Source organism: Bufo gargarizans, chromosome 3 (genome assembly GCF_014858855.1).
Source record: "Bufo gargarizans isolate SCDJY-AF-19 chromosome 3, ASM1485885v1, whole genome shotgun sequence".
Taxonomy (NCBI): Eukaryota; Metazoa; Chordata; class Amphibia; order Anura; family Bufonidae; genus Bufo; species Bufo gargarizans.
Genome location: NC_058082.1, coordinates 601,600,183 through 601,618,444, shown reverse-complemented (window position 1 = coordinate 601,618,444; position 18,262 = coordinate 601,600,183). Strand labels below are relative to the sequence as shown.

General features: G+C 43.8%; 1 protein-coding gene across 3 annotated transcripts in view; it reads right to left on the bottom strand.

The window, feature by feature from the left end:
* COL8A1 (collagen type VIII alpha 1 chain) overlaps positions 1 to 18,262 on the bottom strand; it is a 113,232-nt gene that overhangs the window by 83,193 nt on the left and 11,777 nt on the right. The gene's annotated exons all lie outside the window — the stretch shown is intronic.

Genomic DNA, 18,262 nt, shown 5'->3' with positions numbered 1-18,262 from the left:
GGTCCTAATACATTTCTATGGGCACAAATAAAGGTACATTTTTTTTAGTTCTGCATGACGGAAAAAATGTCCTGGATAATCCAGACGGATCCATTATGTTTGCCCATAGACATCTATTATGACGGATCAAACTAGAATGCCTCTTAAAGTTTCTGTTTCTAATTCCGTCTTACAAATAAAATAACCATGCGGAATTGCGAACGCTGATGCGAACTCCCCCTAACTCAGCTTTAGAGATACCTATAAATCTCTACCAGCTGTGCTTACAGATAATCAATAAGACACTGTCATATGTGTAAATGTTAAAAAACACGTTCTTTCTGAAGAAGCGTACATCTTGTGTTCAGCCACGTCAGGTGATGGCAAGCATCTGATCGCTGTTTGTAGCCGTACAATACAATAAATCAGAACTAAGCTCTTTCCCCCTCCGCTTTTTTATCTCTTTCATTTCCCCTTATCCTTCAAGCAATTACGAATGAGGCTTGTACCTGAATCGCAAGGTGGTGATACAAAGAAAGATTATGAGGAATGATGAATCACCGCTCCTCATTGATCACTCATTAGGCAGATTTCTGAAGCAGGACCCCCCCCCCACCCTTTTACTATTACAGTCGCTATTTTATTTGTGGGGTATTATTCATGGGTCTGATCTGGGAGCGGAGAGGCATCATGCTGACAATATGCCAGGAAAAACTTGACAAAATCCCCTCAGTATTATTTTTCTCATGAAAACAAATCTTGAAGTGATGAGCTGCCAAAATAAGAAAGTAGCATTATTTCTGCAAGCAACCAGCATTCCAATAGCAATACCTATGTATCTGAAAAACACAAAAGTAAGAGGAAATAAAGAATGTTTGACATTTTTCCTGTTATTATTAAAGTTTGCAGACTGTCCCTTTTAGTATTCATATGCAGAGGATGTTTCCAAAGTCAAACTATTATACTGACTGGTTTAACATTCTGTCTGCTACATTAAAGATCGGTTTCGTATTAAGTCGGGGGATACATTTTTGGAAACCCCAGTGGCAAGCGCTATTCTCTAACTATTGGGGTCTCTGAGACCAAGCCCATATGTTAAAGGAGAGGTATATCAAATGCTGTGCATTTCTGAGGATGAATATGGAAACAAAAGAGCAAAAAAAAAAAGCAAAATTGGAGGAGAGGAGAAAACATGGACATCTACTAGAACCAATTCACTAGATTCAATATTCTTGGAGAATGCATGAAATCAGTGGATGATGCCCTACTAAAGCTGAAGACTGGGATTGTTGGAGTTTCTGACTATTCCACATATTCTTATAGGACAGTGCTCCATAGAATGTGTATACTGTAGCATAGTATCCAGAATCGGTGAAGAACGTCTTAGCTCATAGATGGTATTCTTTTATATAGGGTGAGTGTCCCATTGGATGGAACTAGGACTATTGCGTTTGTTGTGTGTCACATACATAGTCTTTTACAGAGACTTAGACATCATGATAAATGCAGTATGTCTCGGGATTTCTAGAATATCCATTCATAGCTTTAGTTAGAAATTCCAGCCCTAAGATCAATGAATCAAAATGTGCTGCACTGTAAATGTCATATTAGGTACATTCCGCAAATAACCTGGCACGTTCGTCTAACTCATTTCCTAATCACAGGGACTGTAATATCTTAGAACTGATTGCTGGACTGAATCATACCGTCTGCCTGGAATGTTTCCTACTTTGATGTCAAGCAGAACTGCTCATGACAGGGCAAATGATGTGGAAGTACAAAAGGAATGACAATGGAGATGGAGATTTCTGGGAGGGTCATCTGTAGGTCCATCTATGGATTGCAAGTCTAAAATGGTGATCATGACTAAAGAATCAGGAACATAGAGTATCAGTCTATTGTTATATGAGATATTGACATCATCAAGTTCAAGAAATGTTCTGCCCTCCGCTCTACTGTGTAACACTTCTAATTCCTAACAGGGTCCCTGCCTTTGAAGAATAAATGAAAGCACATAGGCCTGTTCACTAGGCCATTTCTGTACCTTCTCTATATTAAAAATTGACACATTGATTTGATTGATGACCATCTCAGAGCTTGGAAATAGAGATGTGCAAATTGATTATAAATGAATGTGTTCTGAATTTCCCCCCAAAAATTGGATTCTAGTGAATCCGAAACTTTTGCAAATAGTTTTTGATGAATTGCTTTAAATGGCAGACGCCACTTTATAGGTCAGAAGACAGAGAAGGAGGCATCTACCACCAAAAAGGGATCATTTTTGGACGTTTCTTAATTTAAAAAAAATCTGACAGCTGATTGTTATTAAATAGGAAGTTTGTAACCACCATGTGTCTACCCTAGGGCGTAGCTATAGGGGGTGCAGAGGTAGCAGTCGCTACCAGGCCCAGGAGCCTGAGGGGCCCAAAGACCCTTCTGCCACATAAGAAGTCTAAGTTTTTGCCTCAGGCAGCACAGAGGCTACACATGTGCTTCCAGCCCCTGGCCACAAAGCACAAAGAGGGAAGGGGGCCCAAGCCATACGCAATGTATGTCTCTGTCACTTTGTCATTACTAATATAATGAATGTCATACACAAGTTTTCAGGGCAATTGGGGCACTTTTGATTTGGGTCAAATTTATTCGGACCAGAATCAGATCTGATGATTGATTCATTCGAATCAGACTCAAAATGAATTTCACGAAATTTGCTCTCTGGTTGGAACCCATCGAACAGACAGAAATACGACGTGAAAGAAATTTGTTTGAAGAGAAAGCTTGACCCAGAATTATATTTAACTCAAATATTTTTATAGTAGTTGAATAAATGAAGTAAACTAGAAAAAAAGATTTTTTTTAAATATACTTTACTCGTTCTTTGTGATATTAGTAAAAGTATTGCAACTGTGTTAACTTTAAAAATTACAATACTGTATAATGAGTTCAGCCACTACCAAACTGTCTAGGTTTATTGGTTAAGTCAGGCTGCCATGGATTCAACTGCACTTCAAGGGCTTGTCCAAGATTAGAAAAGAGTGTGTACATTTTTTCAAGCTACTTTACATCAGAGACAGAGCTTGTTAAAGGGAACCTGTCACCGGGATTTTGGTTATAGAGCTGAGGACATGGGTTGCTAGATGGCCGCTAGCACATCCGCAATACCCAGTCCCCATAGCTCTGTGTGCTTTTATTGTGTAAAAAAACGATTTGATACATATGCAAATGAGCCTGAGAGGAGTCCTGTCCCTGACTCATCTCACGTACAGGACTCATCTCAGGTTCATTTGCATATGTATCAAATAGTTTTTTTTACACAATAAAAGCACACAGAGCTATGGGGACTGGGTATTGCGGATGTGCTAGCGGCCATCTAGCAACCCATGTCCTCACTGCTCTATACACAAAATCCCAGTGACAGGTTCCCTTTAAGAGCTCATTTGCATACCCTCTTCCCAGAATTCCAGAGGAGCTATGTCTGGCCTATACGACTCCTCGCGTCGCTTAGGCGCTCTCCATAAGGAATAACAAATCATTTTTACCAAGAAACAGTGTCACGCTTGTAAGGGGCTGTGTCTGGGTAGACCACAGACCATGAACAAGAGTGTCACTGTTTTAAGGAAAAATTTTTGGAAAATGCCCACTACCCTAATTTTACATATTTCAAGACACTTTGTTACATTTGCTTCACAGTTCAATTAACATGTAAAACATAAAAGGAACAACTTATATTTGGGCGCATGGCATTCCCACATCTGCCAATAATAACTGTATAGTAAATCTAAAACCAAACATGTTTTTGTTTCTGTGTCAATCTCCCATTACTACACAATGCATAATACTATTTTTAAAGGGGTATTCCGTTTTTTTTAAAGTTATCCCCTATCCACAGTATAGGGGATAACTATTAGATTTGTGGGGGTATGGGGGCGTAGCTTTAGGGGAAGCAGGGGAAGCGCCTGCTTTAGGGCCCAGGCCCACAAGGGGCCCCCTCAGGAGGAAAACAATTATTTTTATTGTCAGGGCCCCCTCAACAGTATTATACAATGACATTATATACAAAGACAATGTAGGAAATGGATGGAGTGGCTGCAGGACCTTGACGTCTGAGCGCTCAATCTTGACTAGCCACAGGAGTGGTGGTTGCACGTGAGTTGGGGGTTGCAAAGAAGTTGCTGGGGGGGGGGGGGCGTTTAAAAATTTGCTGTGGGTCCCTGTCAATTGTACGCCACTGGGTGGGGGTCCTACCAATCACAAGAATCACAAGAATGAGAGCCCCCTGCAACACCCCCCTGAAATGAGCTGAGCAGCTGGTTGCTCCAGTCATTTCCATGGGATTTAGTTGGAAAGCGTTAGGCTATCTCCGAAATTAGAAATGAATGGAGCGGCTGCATGCATGCCTGAATTTTTTTTTAAAAAGAAGTCATGTAAAAGAAGAACAATGGCTTTACTTCATCTAAAGGTGGCCATAAACATCATCAGGTAAAAGTCAACTGAACCCACTGATTTCAGCAAGACCAATCAACCATCTAAAGTTTTTGGCTACATTCCAACTCTCTCCTGATTGCAGATATTGGGGGAAAGAAAGGTCCAGCAATTGGATTTCAACATGCCCAATCTTTATGTTCTCAAGGGAGTTAAGCAGCTGTCAGAGGTTTTCCTATTCCTATTAAGAACGCATACACGGTTGGTCAAGCTGAGCTTGTATGCTTATGTCAGGAGTTGGAGCATTTGACAGTTTGGAGCACTGTCATAGAATGTAGAAACATAGAATGTGTCGGCAGATAAGAACCATTTGGCCCATCTAGTCTGCCCAATATATCTGAATCCTATGAATAGCCCCTGGCCCTATCTTATATGAAGGATGGCCTTATGCCTATCCCATGCATGCTTAAACTCCTTCACTGTATTTGCAGCTACCACTTCTGCAGGAAGGCTATTCCATGCATCCACTACCCTCTCAGTAAAGTAATACTTCCTTATATTACTTTTAAACCTTTGCCCCTCTAATTTAAAACTGTGTCCTCTTGTGGTAGTTTTTCTTCTTTTAAATATGCTCTCCTCCTTTACCGAGTTGATTCCATAAAAAAAAGAAAAGCATTTTTTTACAGTCTGAAGAACAGAAGTTTTGTCTGACTGGTAATATCCAATCTTTGCATACAAGATGCAAAAAAGGCAAATCTTACAAATAAAATACCAGTATCTCTGGACTATAGGACAAAGATAAAACAGATGAAACAGTTTTAGAAAGAAGTCTGGCTCAAAAACATTGTAAATGATATGAAGAGTCTGGGAAACTAAATTACATCCACTTTACTACCCTTTCTCAGGCATAGACAATATGTCAAATATTTAGACTGGTCGAAATCATCCAAAAATGAATTACTCCCCATACCGCAAAACAGATCTACAATGTTCTTATAGACTGCCAATCTCAAAGGGTGCTGACCTCATCAGGGACATACGCGGCTTTGTCCAGTGAGCTTAAAGGGGTAGTCCAACCAATGGCATATATGTCATGTTCACAGGATATGCCATAAATGTTTGGTAGGTGGGGGGGTTCCATAACTCCCATAGACTTTGATGGACAGAGGAGAGCACATACATGGCCAGTTCCCCACATCCTCTCCTTTAACTTTTGGCTGGTGGCAGCATGGATTGCAAAATGTGGGCCACCTACCGGATCCCCACCTTTCCTGTGGTTATTGTTTCAATAATGATCATACGTAAAAATGTTCCAGCTCACCATACATGTTCGGTAATTGGAGTGGACCGGATTTGTCCTTTGGATAGTTGAACAAATTCTGGAGTCTCCAGCATCTGAAAAAATCTGCGTCGTCTTTATTTCAATTCCGGTTAAAAGTACATAGGTAAGACTTCACCACCCTCCACCACAAGTTAACATGTTTCAAACGCAATGTTCTTAATCATAACCTTCTGACGTGTTCAACACCTAAGGGGAAATAGAAAAAGACTATTTCCCTCTAGGTGTTGAACACGTCAGAAGGTTATGATTAAGAACATTGCGTTTGAAACATGTTAACCTGTGGTGGAGGGTGGTGAAGTCTTACCTATGTACTTTTAACCGGAATTGAAATACAGACAAGGCTGATTTTTTCAGATACTGGAGACTCCAGAATTTGTTCAACTATTGTTTCAATACCCTTTTAGACAGTAGACTAGCAATAGGTACCATGGCAGTTGTAGTTGTTATGGCCTCTTTCTATGGGTGCAGAGACAGGGCCGGCCTTAGGCCTTTAGGCACCCTGTGCGAAAAAGCTTTACAGCGCCCCATAGTGACCACGCCCCTCAGTAACCACGCCCCTCAGTAACCAAGCCCCTCAGTAACCACACGCTTTCAGTGGTCACACCCATTTCTCCAATATTGGCTCCATTTAAAACCTTCCATTCCGTTAAGGGCTCTTTCACATCTGCGTTCTTTTCTTCCGGCATAGAGTTCCGTCGTCGGGGCTCTATGCCGGAAGAATACTGATCAGGATTATCCTAATGCATTCTGAATGGACAGTCCGTCCTTCAGGATGCATCAGGATGTCTTCCGTTCCGGAACGGAACGTTTTTTGGCCGCAGCAAATAGCGCAGCATGCTGCGCTTTTTGCTCCGGCCAAAAATCCGGAACACTTGCCGCAAGGCCGGATCCGGAATGAATGCCCATTGAAAGGCATTGATCCGGATCCGGCCTTAAGCTAAACGTCGTTTCGGCGCATTGCCGGTTGCGACGTTTAGCTTTTTCTCAATGGTTACCATGGCTGCCGGGACGCTAAAGTCCTGGCAGCCATGGTAAAGTGTAGTGGGGAGTGGGGAGCAGCATACTTACCATCCGTGCGGCTCCCGGGGCGCTCCAGAGTGACGTCAGGGCGCCCCAGGCGCATGGATGACGTGATCGCATGGATCGCATGGGGCGCTCTGACGTCACTCTGGAGCGCCCCGGGAGCCGCACGGACTGTAAGTATGCTGCTCCCCCGCTCCCCACTACTACTATGGCAACCAGGACTTTAATAGCGTCCTGGGTGCCATAGTAACACTGAAAGCATTTTGAAGACGGATCCGTCTTCAAATGCTTTCAGTACACTTGCGTTTTTCCGGATCCGGCGTGTAATTCCGGCAAGTGGAGTACACGCTGGATCCGGACAACGCAAGTGTGAAAGAGGCCTAAGTCCCCAAAAAACAGATTACAAGCTATGATAAAAATACAACTTTTATTCAAAAGGTATTTAAACTTGTAACCCCTAAGGCCGGCCCTGGCAATAGGCGGCGGAGCTCGGCAGTGTCACAGGCGGAGAGAGCGGCCGGAGCGGCAAGTGACAGCGCGGACCTCAGCACACCATGGACACGGACTCTGGGGACCTGAGCGAGGGGGAGCTGTCACCAGGTAACAGCAACGCCAAACTTGTCTGCAGCACTGCTGACTGACAGCCGCACGTCCCGCTACAGATCAATCAACTTCATTGAAATGGGCGGGAGGCTGCATTCTGCTGGTAATGGGGGGGTTAACCCCTTTTAAAGGGTTAAAAGGAGAGAGCGCTGTGGCTCCCAGGGAGTGGGTGCTCCGCACGTGGGGCAGGAAGTTTGTTACGGGCATGCGGTACCTGAGCACCTGTCGCTGGTCATAGCAGGTGCTGCGGATTATAAACCGCAGTCAGTGCTCTGCACGGTAGTCACTGTGCCAATGATAGAGCTGCATAGGGTGGGACTGAGGGGGATGTAGCAGAGCTGCCTGGAGGTGCTGCTCACCTACCTGTTGTGTTATCATGGATGACATGCTCAGCTCTGCTACATCAAGAGCTGTGGACTATAAACCTGACACCTACTGGAGTGACCAGGTGCCAAGGCTGGTCCCTCAGACACTAGGTGGTTGTGATGTAGCAGGATTAAGCACACACTGTCAGTCTGTCCCCCTGTCCTCTATGAGCCTCCCCCCCCCCCCCATGGCACATTTTTCCCACTCCATTATGGGCCACCACAGGGCCAGTGGCAGATGGGATCCATCCAGATGTTATCTTATCTTATCTTTGTACAAAATTGTACTTTACTACCAAATACCTGTAAGTAGTTCTGTGTGTTCTGACTTGTTATGGTGGTCCTGGTCCGGTGGAACACTGGAACTTGCTGCTTGGCTTTGGCTGGCTCAGGCGTCTGTTGTGGGCGTGGCTGCTGCTGGCTGGTGCTCGGGCTCGCTCCGCCTCCTTCTTCTCTCTGCCTGTGCTGCAGCTGCCTGCGTCACACACACTCCAGCAGCCACTGGTATGCTCTGCTCTGTTAAAGAGAGAGGCAGGCCAGGGAGCAGAGCGGAGCACAGAGCAGCCGCGGGCCCCGCCCCCTCCTCACTCAGTCTCTTAGTCCGGACTCCGGACCGTGACGTGACGGTGTCACGGTGACTTCATGTTCATGGCTCATGCTGTTAGATGGCCGGCGGGCCGCGGCGGCAACAAAATATAGTAGTAAGTAGTAGACTGACTTCACTTAGAGTTCGGCGGGCTGTGTCGGCCGCCCGGCGCCCCTGTTGCTATGGCGCCCTGTGCGGCCGCACAGCCCGCACACCCCAAAGGCCGGCCCTGTGTAGAGATATGATGATAGGACCATGAGGCCTAGAGGTTCAGTGAGTGGATGGGCTACAAGATATTTAACTATAAATTGCCTCATGTGGCTCACAGGTAGATGTAGAAGATTTGTCTGCATCACAATAATCTTGTATCAGTATGTTCCCTAACAGGATTTACACCACGCATCCAATTGTACTTTGACATTTCCAACACAATAAGTGGATGCTGACATCTGGTTTTGAGCTGCATTCCTCAGTCATCTATGTTCATACAAGAACGGTTTACATTGCTGCCTTAATCCTGCTTTTAATGTCAATTTCTAAGTAAAGCATTCCAAAACCGCAACCAAGTACATCTATTTTGTTAATAAGATTGAAAATAGGACCCACCCTTTGGAACAATCAAATACAATGTTTTCAGAACCTGCCAAAATTAGGGGGAAATTCACTCATGTATCCTTTCTTCAAAACTTTTGCGGAGAAGACAGAAATTCGGACCGTGTTGTTATAAATTATTCATGTTAGCCATGATATACAGTAGGCTACATCTTACTGCTGCATAGACCAAGCATATAGAGATATTCTCCTCTGGAAGTAATGCTTTTAGGAGAGAATATTTACATACTAATACAACATGATATTTAATCTGGCAAATGAAATCAAAAGCATGTGGAGATACAGTGGAAGCCATTAAGGTAGTCCTACTATGGCTCCCTACAAAATGGAGATGTAAAATGGCCATGTGCATGAGACCTAAGTCTGAGAATGGTTTAGTACGATCAGGGGGCAATGAGGAGAGGAACCCACATTCAAAGGGGTTCTTCCTGTCCTGATGGAGCCGAAAATTGAGCTAGTGTACTGCAACCCCAGTCACTCCCTATGAAACTGATTGAGAGAGCCAAGTGCAGTGAGACCTATAGAGAATCTATAGAGTAACTAGACCTGCCACTACATTGAGATGCGGGATTAGGACCCCTGTTCTTGGAATTGATGAAGTTTCCAGTAGTCAAACCCCCACAGATTGGTGAGATATCCGCTTTCTGTGGATAGCTTTAAAACTTGGCACAACCCCTTAAAGGGGTTGTCCTGGAATACATCACTTGTTGCCAGCAATCTGCCTCCTGTTGAAATTATCATACTTACCTGCTCCCTACTGCCCCAGTCTTCCGTGCTGGCTCCCAAGTCTCCATTTTCTAGTGTGGGATTTGTTTACTTCTCTGTGTGGTCACCTGATCCTCTTCAGCCAAGCCCTCGCTTCAGCGGTGATGTGTCCACAAGTGGTTGGCTGAACAGGATTAGGTGACCATTCCCATGCCAGAGAGGGAAAAACAAACCCCGGACCAGAAGATGGAGTCGCGGGAGCCAGCAGGGAGAAGGTAAGTAGGTAAGTATGATACTTTCAGTATGGGAGGCAGGCTGCTGGCAACTGTTAGAAATTATGAATTTAAGCCATGGGCAATAACTAAATTACTACTCTGAGTTCTTGATAGTCTGAGCTGTCGTTACACTGCATGTAGGGCACCTGAATCCTGCTTCATTACAACCATCGATTTATATATTTTTTATGACCCTCTTCCTATTGAAAAAACAAAAGTTGGATTCAAAATGGCCAACTTCAAAATGGCCGCCATGGTCACCACCCATCTTGAAAAGTTTCACATACTAATGTGCCACAAACAGGAAGTTAATATCACCAACCATTCCCTTTTTTTTTTTTAAACAATTTTTATTGTTTTAAAATATACATACAGATGAATATTGTAAACATAATACACAACCATTCCCATTTTATTAAGGTGTATCCATATAAATGGCCCACCCTGTACAAAACAAATTGTTTTAGACCTTTCCCATCTGACTACAGATTGTTCCTCTAACAGCATTCCAGATCATCCTGAACAATATTTTGAACATTTTCTTGCAACACTGGAGATTGCATTTTTTGGTGGTATTCTGCCAGCTCAAAGATTTTTCTTCTGTGTCCTTCTTGTGACACTCATGCATATAATCGTCTGTAGGTATAGACCTACAGACCAGTGGGGTCTGTAGGTCTATAGTCTGTATTCTGAGATGTTTTGTACACTAGCAGAACAATGCAAATGTTGGACTCACCAATGGAGAAGTGTCTGTTGCTACGTCCCTTGACCCATGTAACCATTGAGAGTCCAATAAGAATAACAATTCATTTGCCATGTTTATAGGTTAATCTTTTATATTTAAAGGATTTTCCACTCTTTATATACAGATGACCTATTATTAGGATAGGTCACCAATATCAGATCAGTTGGCGTTAAACCCCCAGACCCCCACTGATCAGCTATCTTTTGCAGCTGCCGGTGCCAGAAACAAAACAGAGAAGACTATATCCGCTATGTAATGGTCATGCCAGTGTGCTGCACCTCAGGTCCCATTTACAGCCCTCAATGAATGAGGATTTAATGTAATAAAGGAGCGATCACCCAACAAATAAGTGCTTGCTCATCCATTGGGTGAACAGCGTCACCTTCCCATGGGGCAAAGCTCATCCTTGATAACTGTCCAATCCTCGGCCCATGTAAAAGAGTCTTAACTATTGACTATTGAATTAACACTTCAGTTATTTAGTTAGTTATTTTCATCAGTCATTATAAGCCAAAACCAGTAGTGAGGCCTACACAGAGATCAGGTGTAATGATTTGATTTGCACCTATTCTGTGTTTTTTGACCCAAACCTCGCTTTGACTCACAATAATTGATCGAAATAACTGACCAAATAACTGAAATGTGAACTTAGACTTCACATAACCTTGCCTATTTTTAAAAGCTAAACACCAAAGTGTCTAGTGTGTCATACACAGATGTTCTTTTTAGAGCAAAACAACAATAAATGTAATACAAATAAAATCTGCCAAATAAAAAGCACAAAACGAAGCAAAATCCAGGCACAGATAATAAATCTACCCCATTGTCTCTGGAGAAAGCAACTACCATTTATGTTGTTAGATGTCTTACATAATATTCTGGCAAAATACAATTTTCTTGCATTAGGAAACTGTCTTCTACAATAAAATTATTGTCAACTAAAACACTATGTTCTCTGAATACATGTCTATTGCTGAGACAAGAGCTGCAATGTATCTCAGCCTAACATGAGAACCTCCAATACATGTTGATAGTGAGATAAGGTTGAAAGTTGCATAACGTTGTAAAATATGGAAGTGAATCCATTTGGCAGACTTCACTAATGGACATGCAGTAAGTCCCTTCTGAGCACTGTACGGGCAAGTAGATCTAAATTTGTTGACTTGCCAAAGAACATCCTGACCCTTATTTCTAGAAGATTGACATAGATATGTCAGGTGCATGGCTTGGCTATCTTCATCAGTGCTCTAGGAGGTGAGTAGAGTGGCAATGTGCATGTGTGACCACGATCCATTTGTTCTATCCTGTGGATAGATGATAAGTTGCTATGGTCCTTCAAAAGTTAAAGAGTTTGACTCATCATTGGTTGCATATCACCAGGATTACTAATCTGACATTGGAGGCATATCCTATTGACATGGCACCAATTTGTATTGAGGAAACCCTATAATCTAAGAGCGAAGCCCCTTCTAATGTTTTTCTAATATGTTCACATAAAGTGGTGCTTTAGTTTGTGAACCTTTCAGAATGTTCTGCATTTCTGTATACATTTGACAAAATTACATCAGATTTTCCTAAATCTCAAAAGTAGATAAAGATAACCAAGTCAAACATATTAGACTTGGTGGTTTATTTATTGAGGAAAAAGTATGTGGGAAAAGTATGTTGACCTTTTGGATTATTAGATAATTTGAAGGTTAAATTAGAGTCAGGTGTTTTCTATCCAATGGGATGTGAGGTGTGAGTGGACGACCTGTTTTAAATAAAGAACAGACATCTGTGAAAGGCTGATTTTCTTAACACATGTTTGTGGGAGTGTATCATCGCACAAACAAAAGAGATTTCTGAGGACCTCAGAATAACACTTGCTGATGCTCATCAAGGTGGAAATGGCTACAAAATTGTCTCTAAAGAGTTTGGACAAATTGTGTAAAAATTGAGGGTGGTTGGCCAACAAAGAGCGTACTAAGAGCAAGATGTGTAATAGTCTACAAGGTCACAAAGGAGCTCAAATTAACCTCTAAACTAGAGTCGTGCTCACATTAGCTGATGTAAATATTCATTAGTCCACCATCAGGGGGACACTGAGCAACAGTGGTGTTTATGGCAGGATTGAAGGGAGAAACTCGCTGCTTTCCAAAGAGAACATTGCTGCCCATCTACAGTTTGCTAAATATCACCTTGACAAACTAGAAGTCTATTGGAACAATGTTTTGTGGACGGATTAGACCAAAATATAACTTTTGGGTTTAAGTAAGAAGTGTTATGTTTCGATACAGGGAAAACACTGCATTCCAGCAAGAAAACCTCATCCCATCTGTCAAACACAGTGGTGGTAGCATCATGGTTTGGACCTGTATTCCAGCACCTGGGCTAGTATGACTTGCCATCATTGATGGAACAATAAATTCTCAATTACAACAGCAAGTTCTAAAGGAAAATGTCAGGACATCTGTTTATGAGCTGAATTTCAAGAAAACGTGGGTCATGCAGCAAGACAACAATCCTAAGAACACTAATTTGTTCTACTAAAGAATGGTTAAAGAAGAATAAAATTTAAGTTTTGGAATGGCCAAGTCAAAGTCCTGACCTTAGACCAACAGACCAACGGAAACTACCAACTTAACAGAGTTGAAGCTGTTTTGTACGGAGGAATAGGCTACAAATGTGCACCACCTGATAATAGTTTTTTTTGCATAATGTTATTTAATATGTTAACGCCTTGTAATGTACCAGCATATCTCTGCATGGATCTACCAGTGTTAACAATCCTGACTCTGCCCCTGTAGGAAGTGTTTGACTTAGATCTGCCCTTAGCTCACTCTAGTGTTAGCTGAGGAAGTGAGAGGAAACTACATGTGCTCACTCCTCAGGGTTCTAGGCCTGAACTCCAGAGAATCCCTACCTCTGAAAGATATACAGAAAGAAAACTTTCTCTCCTCCACAGCACTCCAGAAAAAAAGAAAGGAAAGAACTAGAAGGTCCACAATCAGCATGGCCAAGCATTGGATTCGGTCAGTAAGGTATTTGCTGTTTAAGGCTGATACAGGATTTACTGCAGTGAGATGGATATTGCTAAAACACCTTTAGTTCTTGGATATGGGTCTGGAACCATCGTATCTTAATATGTAACCCATAGCTGGGAATTACAGCCACCAAGAATCCAGCGTTAGATTCTGCAGAAAGAGACTTTGGAGAGATAGAGGGAAGGAGTACTACAATCACCATCCTGGCCTATATATTTATCTGGCTTAGTTGCCCATAGTAACCAATCAGATTATTTATTTAACTTCCAAAGGAGCTAAGAAAAATAAAAGGTGGAAACTGGTTGCTTTCGGCAACTACACCAGTTTTTATTTGAACCAGTTTTAATAAATCTCTCCCAAAGTTACTAAAGTAGATTGGTACCTATTTAACTGGCTGAGCTGTTGCATGATCGCTTGGCAGCTGAAGGCATCTGTGTTGATCCTATGTTCATATGTACCCGCATTGCTGAGAAAAATGTTTTAATAGATGCAAATGAGCCTCTAGGAGCAATCGAGGCGTTGCCATTACACCTAGAGGCTCAGCTCTGTCTGCAAGTGCTGCGTCTTCTTCACTTTTATTGACAGGGCCAGGCATGATGTTTTCACTGCTTGACCATATCAGTTAAAGTACAGAGGGTGCTACAGTTGCAGTGCAAGCCTCTATGTGTAATGGCAGGGCCGGCCTTAGGCCTTTAGGCACCCTGTGCGAAAAAGCTTTACAGCGCCCCATAGTGACCACGCCCCTCAGTAACCACGCCCCTCAGTAACCAAGCCCCTCAGTAACCACACGCTTTCAGTGGTCACACCCATTTCTCCAATATTGGCTCCATTTAAAACCTTCCATTCCGTTAAGGGCTCTTTCACATCTGCGTTCTTTTCTTCCGGCATAGAGTTCCGTCGTCGGGGCTCTATGCCGGAAGAATACTGATCAGGATTATCCTAATGCATTCTGAATGGACAGTCCGTCCTTCAGGATGCATCAGGATGTCTTCCGTTCCGGAACGGAACGTTTTTTGGCCGCAGCAAATAGCGCAGCATGCTGCGCTTTTTGCTCCGGCCAAAAATCCGGAACACTTGCCGCAAGGCCGGATCCGGAATGAATGCCCATTGAAAGGCATTGATCCGGATCCGGCCTTAAGCTAAACGTCGTTTCGGCGCATTGCCGGTTGCGACGTTTAGCTTTTTCTCAATGGTTACCATGGCTGCCGGGACGCTAAAGTCCTGGCAGCCATGGTAAAGTGTAGTGGGGAGTGGGGAGCAGCATACTTACCATCCGTGCGGCTCCCGGGGCGCTCCAGAGTGACGTCAGGGCGCCCCAGGCGCATGGATGACGTGATCGCATGGATCGCATGGGGCGCTCTGACGTCACTCTGGAGCGCCCCGGGAGCCGCACGGACTGTAAGTATGCTGCTCCCCCGCTCCCCACTACTACTATGGCAACCAGGACTTTAATAGCGTCCTGGGTGCCATAGTAACACTGAAAGCATTTTGAAGACGGATCCGTCTTCAAATGCTTTCAGTACACTTGCGTTTTTCCGGATCCGGCGTGTAATTCCGGCAAGTGGAGTACACGCTGGATCCGGACAACGCAAGTGTGAAAGAGGCCTAAGTCCCCAAAAAACAGATTACAAGCTATGATAAAAATACAACTTTTATTCAAAAGGTATTTAAACTTGTAACCCCTAAGGCCGGCCCTGGCAATAGGCGGCGGAGCTCGGCAGTGTCACAGGCGGAGAGAGCGGCCGGAGCGGCAAGTGACAGCGCGGACCTCAGCACACCATGGACACGGACTCTGGGGACCTGAGCGAGGGGGAGCTGTCACCAGGTAACAGCAACGCCAAACTTGTCTGCAGCACTGCTGACTGACAGCCGCACGTCCCGCTACAGATCAATCAACTTCATTGAAATGGGCGGGAGGCTGCATTCCGCTGGTAATGGGGGGGTTAACCCCTTTTAAAGGGTTAAAAGGAGAGAGCGCTGTGGCTCCCAGGGAGTGGGTGCTCCGCACGTGGGGCAGGAAGTTTGTTACGGGCATGCGGTACCTGAGCACCTGTCGCTGGTCATAGCAGGTGCTGCGGATTATAAACCGCAGTCAGTGCTCTGCACGGTAGTCACTGTGCCAATGATAGAGCTGCATAGGGTGGGACTGAGGGGGATGTAGCAGAGCTGCCTGGAGGTGCTGCTCACCTACCTGTTGTGTTATCATGGATGACATGCTCAGCTCTGCTACATCAAGAGCTGTGGACTATAAACCTGACACCTACTGGAGTGACCAGGTGCCAAGGCTGGTCCCTCAGACACTAGGTGGTTGTGATGTAGCAGGATTAAGCACACACTGTCAGTCTGTCCCCCTGTCCTCTATGAGCCTCCCCCCCCCCCATGGCACATTTTTCCCACTCCATTATGGGCCACCACAGGGCCAGTGGCAGATGGGATCCATCCAGATGTTATCTTATCTTATCTTTGTACAAAATTGTACTTTACTACCAAATACCTGTAAGTAGTTCTGTGTGTTCTGACTTGTTATGGTGGTCCTGGTCCGGTGGAACACTGGAACTTGCTGCTTGGCTTTGGCTGGCTCAGGCGTCTGTTGTGGGCGTGGCTGCTGCTGGCTGGTGCTCGGGCTCGCTCCGCCTCCTTCTTCTCTCTGCCTGTGCTGCAGCTGCCTGCGTCACACACACTCCAGCAGCCACTGGTATGCTCTGCTCTGTTAAAGAGAGAGGCAGGCCAGGGAGCAGAGCGGAGCACAGAGCAGCCGCGGGCCCCGCCCCCTCCTCACTCAGTCTCTTAGTCCGGACTCCGGACCGTGACGTGACGGTGTCACGGTGACTTCATGTTCATGGCTCATGCTGTTAGATGGCCGGCGGGCCGCGGCGGCAACAAAATATAGTAGTAAGTAGTAGACTGACTTCACTTAGAGTTCGGCGGGCTGTGTCGGCCGCCCGGCGCCCCTGTTGCTATGGCGCCCTGTGCGGCCGCACAGCCCGCACACCCCAAAGGCCGGCCCTGTGTAATGGCAACGCCCCTGTTGCTCCTAGAACCTCATTTGCATATAATAAAACATCATTTTTCTCAGTAATGCAGGGGCATAAGAACATGGGACCAACACAGATGCCTTCAGCTGCCAAGTGAACATGCAACAGGTCAGTCAGTTCCATAGGTACCAATCTGCTGACAGATGACCTTTATTATGCCCAGATGTTGATATTTCAGCTTTCTTCCTGAAGGTGATCATACGAGAGAGTTTTACAAACTTTTCTATGACTGTCAGATAATAAAGAAAATCTGATAATCCAGCACCTCATAGATTTTGTTACTGCTGTATTATGGAGGTTCCCTGTATAGACCATGCATATAGGATTTTGTTTTAGATTAGATATATTGTATGTGGCATTGTACATAATAAATAGCACAACTTTTTATCCTTTGCACTACTAGAAGGTGTTATATTCTATTTTTAGGTTTAAACAAAAATAATCCTTTAGTGGAAAAAAAATAATTTTATGTAAGATAAAGTAGTTTGTAAACTTCTGACTCATGCTCTGGGACAATACTTTCAATTCTCACATACTAGTATCTGTGGACTTGTGGTCAAGGAAGGTTCCAAATTCACACACGGCAGATGTAGGAGCTTAACTGCAAAATTCCAGAGGAAATTGACTCCCCAGACAGTACATCTGCTGGAAGACCACACCAGAGTCTCAAATTCTGCACCTTTCAAAATGGTTATTTGACAAAAGCTTTATCAAGTAAAATGCTTTATGAGGATTGGGGTTCGTTATTTACGAAGGTTAGCAAACATTTAAAAGTCTCGGATGGAAGAAACATACTATAGTAAAATATGACTATAGCTTCGAAATGGTCATAATATACCAGCGGCGGTAGACTGTATGTCAACCTTTATGAATGTAGCTGTGCTAAGTATAACTAAATATTAGTACCGGGAGCAACAAATATTATAATATGGTTCACTATAGGTTAGTCCATATAGCTAATAACTTCTCTTTGTGATGACCTCGCTAAGTCACATAGGACTGATCATATGGCAAGCTACCATCTGAAAGAGACCTTTCGATGTTAAGAATTGATTCTTCTTTAACTTAAAAGTGTTCTCCTGGAATTTAGAAAATGATAATACTGTACTTAAATATTACTTTATTGTAAATATATTTACAAATACCTTTCATTAGTTATAATGGCTCGTTTTGTCTAGGGAGCAATCATTAGGAGAAACAAAATGGCCGCTGTCCTATCAGTACACACAAAACCTGTCCTAATCACACATCCTCCTCTCTGCTCTTCTTGTCAGGGATTATGATCCTGACTACAGATGGTAAGATCTGAATCTCTGTAGGAAGGGAGAGAGGAGACATGAAGAACTGAGTGATGGACAGGACAGACTGTGGTAATGGAGACTGCATACAAGTGCTGCTGCTCATTATCCATATCCCCACCTCCTCTCTGTACTTCATGTCTCCTCATGAAGTCCATTCCTACCAGGATTCAGCTAAATATCATATTAAACTGTATTCAGGATCGTAATCCCTGACAAGAAGAGCAGAGAGGAGGCTAAGGCTGC